The sequence below is a fragment of the Nanorana parkeri genome, unplaced genomic scaffold (genome assembly GCF_000935625.1).
Source record: "Nanorana parkeri isolate BGI_ZX_2015 unplaced genomic scaffold, ASM93562v1 scaffold1955, whole genome shotgun sequence".
In the NCBI taxonomy this organism is placed as follows: Eukaryota; Metazoa; Chordata; class Amphibia; order Anura; family Dicroglossidae; genus Nanorana; species Nanorana parkeri.
This window is the reverse complement of record NW_017308223.1, coordinates 92,339-97,294: the sequence shown is the minus strand read 5'-3', so window position 1 is coordinate 97,294 and position 4,956 is coordinate 92,339.

Here is a 4,956-nt window from a genome sequence, read left to right as displayed (position 1 = left end):
CTCGCCTGAGATGATGTGCAGGGTCACCTGTCCCAGTCACATGTGCCAGAGTTCCAGGAAGTAAAGACAGATCTAGTAATCTGCACTTAGTTAAAATGGCCACTGTCAGAAGAATGGGGAGGAAAAAATAAATAAGGTATGCAAAGAATACGTAGCCTGCAATTATCTATAAGTATATGTTTGTAGATTGTCATTACTAAACATTTCTAAAGCTGTGATTGTTGTTATTTTAAAGATATGGGTAAAGTTCCAACCAAAAGTGGTACACTACACTAAACCTTTTACACGAACCTTTTTATTACATTATTATTTTTTTAAAAAGCCAGTATAACAGAAACATAGTAATTAATAAAACACGTGTGGGTAAGCCAATCATTTTTTGCCTATTAATTCTTCATGATCCATGTAACATGGGGCATGTCAGGGTGTGTGTCTTTTGCCTACATATTTTGTGCTAAAAGTTATCTCTCTTTCATATCTCAGAAAGTTGTGAGGTATATCTAAGCACACTGGTAACTGTAAGGGCCCGTTTACACCAGTTACAGTGCTTTTCCGGCCCGGTTCTGGCCGGAACGCACTGCCTCGCATTGTGGCCGGCTCACTTTTTAGTGGGGCAGGAGGGGGCGTGGTGGGCCATTGAAGTGAATGGCACCGTAGCCACGCCCTCCGGCCGCAATGCAATCACGCGCACAGGATCACAAGGCACATTGTGCCTGCGGTCCGGTCCGCGGCTACGGTGCCATTCACTTCAATGGCCCGCCATGCCCATATTAACCTGTCATTTTCTTTTTTTTTTCATATTAAATATTTATTGAAGGTTTTCAAACATTGTATGACAAACACATTTTCGGGACCCCACAAGGGGACCGTTAGTCAATTTATAGGAGACATATATTATGGTGAGGTATGAGACAACTACCGGTAATGCAGAATTAGCAGGGAGAATATGAAAAATAAACCAAAACAGAATAAATCAGATCACGTGGACAACATTGTGATATAGTCATCTTGAGTTTTAAAGTGCAACCAGCTCGCCCAGGTTTTGTAGAAAGTGCAGTAGTTATCATTACTAGAGTGATGCAGTTCCTCCATCAATCGCAGGTGGTCTACCCGTGTCAACCATTCCGCCACGGTAGGTATTTGGGCAGATCTCTAGTGTTTGGGAATAAGGGCTTTTGCGGCATTAAGCATAAAGGGAATTGCCGATCTTTTATATGAGCGTACTGATAGGGGTTGAGATGAAAGAGGCACAGCCAGGGGTCCATGGGTGTAGATATGCCGCTAATGGTAGAAATGAGACGGGTGATATCCCCCAGAACCGTTGTATATGTGGGCAATCCCACCATAGGTGAGCATACGTGCCTCTTGCACCGCATGATCTCCAGCACAGTGGGGAGTTTGCCCGGCTGATGGCATGAGTAGTGGTGGGTACCTGATACCACCTCGCAAGGAATTTAAAGTTTACTTCCATCATATGGCTATCAGGCGAAGCCGAGGAACACGTGCAACACTTTGGATCGCTGAGGAGGGGATAAGGGTCGTTGGAATTCTTGTTCCCATTTCCCAAGGTATGGCGTGGGCATATTACCCGAGAGGTTTGACAGGATCTTATAGATGACGGATAGACCATGGCATGTGGAGGTCGATGACCCCAATAGGGACTCAAAGGGCAGGAAGTTTGCTCTCGCTCTGAGGGGTTTCTGGAGAGACACGACAAAGTGTTGAAGTTGCCTGTGTCTCCAGAAGTCCATCGGATGCATGACCCACTTGTCCCTCAGACCCTGGAGAGAGCGAAGTGAGGTCCTTTGGAGGACATGTTCTAAGCGTAAACAGTCAGTGTCTGTCCACGTCAAAAAGAGGGGGTCATCGTTTCCAGGGGGGAAGAGGTCCGAGCCCGTTAGGGGTAATAGAACTGAGTTGTATGGCCAGTTGTGGGCTTTATGTAGACGGTCCCAGATTGCCAGGGTGACTAGAGTGAGGGGGGAGATCAGAGGAGATGGGGTCCGCATATGGGGTGGGGTCCAGATACAGTCTGAGAGTCGGGGGTTGCTCAGGTCTTCTAATAAAAAAAAAACGAACGTGAGGGCGCAAGGCTAGGGGGACTAAGAAACTGATGGTAGCACAGTGGAGAAAGTAAGAGGAAATGGTTCACTTACTTTAAATGGGTCTCGGGACCAGATGGATGTGTCAGTGTGTCCGTGTCACCTCTGGAGCAATGTGAAGTGCCGGTGGTGTGAGGACTGACGTCAGGCTGGGCTGCAGCTGCGGGTGGAGGAGATCGGGCTGTGAGATGTGCGTGTCTGGGCCAATGTCCGGGCCGTGGTGAAGATGCAGGATGGAGAATCGGCCGGGGTGGTGGTAAAGTGAGGAAGGATCAGGTTGGTGGAGCAGTGGGTGGAGGCTCGGGAGCAACGCGTTTCGAGGATGTTACCTTTTTATCAAGCTCATTAGGAATGGCCCATATAGCCCGATCTCCTCCACCCGCAGCTGCAGCCCAGCCTGACGTCAGTCCTCACACCACCGGCACTTCACATTGCTCCAGCGGTGACACGGACACACTGACACATCCATCTGGTCCCGAGACCCATTTAAAGTAAGTGAACCATTTCCTCTTACTTTCTCCACTGTGCTACCATCAGTTTCTTAGTCCCCCTAGCCTTGCGCCCTCACGTTCGTTTTTGTTTCACTAGTGCAGGCACTCCTCCTGTCTCTTAGGGCTGCAGGCGAGGCAGAGCTACAGCACCCTATTCCCTTGGCCCAATCCGAGAGCGCTGTTTGTAATATTTGTATGTGCTTCAGGTCTTCTAATACCACCCACCCTTTTTGTGAGGCATTAAATGTCCAATCTAATAAACCTCACTAATTGAGCTGCTTTGTGGTATTGCTTAAAATCAGGTACATTTATGCCTCCTTTCAATTTGTGTCAAGATAGAATTGGGTAGGCGATAATATATATATATATTATATATATTACATTTTGAGAGCAGGGATCGTAATGTGGCGAAATACGTTGGTGGGAGGGAAATAGGTAGCATTTGGAAGTAAAATAAAATCTTGGGCAGAATCATCATTTTGAGGGTGTTTATCCTTCCTAGCCAAGACATGGTACGTGCAGAGTAGGAATTGAGGTCAAGCTTTACCGAGTTGAGCAAGGGGATGTAATTATGAGTGTAGAGATGTAGGGTTTTGGGAGTGAGGTAAACACAGAGGGAGCGCATGCAATCGTGTCTCCAGAGAAAGGGAAAGTGAGGACGTAAACTACAGCAGTCCACCCCTCTCACCGTTATGTTCAAAATCTCCAATTTGCCCATATTGATCTTGAAATTGGATAATTCCCCGTATGTACGTAATTCAGACAGTATATGCGGGAGCAAGATCCGATGGTCACGAACATAACAAATATGTAATTTGCATACGCCGCGATTTTGTACTCTGTAGTGGGGGAAGATATGCCATGAATGTTAGGATTATTACGTATAGTGGCTAAAAAAGGGTTCAAGGGAGAGAACAAACAACGGCGAGAGGGGGCAGCCCTGCCGCGTGCCATTATGCAGCGAAAAGGGCTGGGGACAGCGTGCCGTTCACTTTAACTCTACCTGTTGGAGAGGAATATAGGGCGGAGATCCACGCCAGCATCCGAGGGCCGAGGCCGAGGGAGGCCAGCGTGGAGAACATGAATAGGACTCGGGAGTTCAATGTATGGGCTAGGTGAATGAGTGATACAGATTTGAGGGCGCTGTCTCTGGCCTCCCTCCCCGGGACAAAGCCCACCTGATCCGGGTGTATCCATTCAGGCAAGAGTGGGCCAAGTCGGGAAGCCAGGATCTTAGCGTATAACTTAGTATCCACGTTCATTAGCGATATGGGGCGGTAGCTAGAGCAGCAGGCTGGGTCTTTACCCAGCTTGGGCAGAATATTGATGTGGGCAAGTAACGATTCTGGTCTGACAGGAGAGGTGGCATCAATGGAGTTAACATAACTACAAAAATGGGGGCTAATTGGGCCTGAAAACGCTTGAAGTACAAAAGGGGGAATCCGTCTGGACCCGGGCTTTTGCCTAAAGTGGTGGAGTGGATCGCTCGTTCAAATTCTGCTATAGTGATGGAGGATTCTAAGGAAAGTAGGGTGTCAGTTGGCAACGTAGGTAAACACGCTTTTTGTAAGTAGTCAGTAATTCTATCAGTAAGATCAGGACGTAGGTGAGACGTGAGACTGCGAGGGGGAATTGACCTGGTACAAGTCTTTGTAAAAGTCATGGAATACTTTGGCTATGTCAGTGGTAAGATGGGCCATAGAGTCCATTGCAGTTGATTTTGGGGATGAAGGTGGTGGAGCGTTTTGGGCGTAGTGCCTGAGCCAAAAGTCTACCCGGTTTATTAACCTGGACATAGAATTTCTTATTTATAGCAGCAAAGGCTTGTTTAGTGTCCGATTCCAGCAGCTCTTTAACCCCTTCATGACTGAGGCCCTTTTTTTCATTTTTTGCACCCATGTTATATTCCACATTTTAGGCCTGAAAATGACTTAAAACCCCCCAACATTATATATTTTCTGAATGCCAAGACCCTATAGAATAAAATGGTGGTAGTTGCAAATTTTTATGTTGCGCAATATTAGCGCAACTCCTTATTAAACCCCAACATTTAGTGAAAAATTTAATTTAATGCCCCAAAACACAACAAAATAACAATTTTTTAAATGACATATAAAAGATGAGGTTACAACGAGTAAAACGATACCCAACATGCATAGGTTACAAATTGCGTGCGTCCGTGAAACGGTGAAAAACTGCAGTACCCCAAAAAGTCAATAGAAGACGCTTTAAAAGCCCCCACAGGTCATCAATTTAGCGATACCCCAAAATACCGGCCCTAGAATTATTGCTCTCACTCCGGCGTGCGCAAGCGATACCCAACATGTGTAGCGCGTTCGTCGTTTTCATACGTAGGCACACCC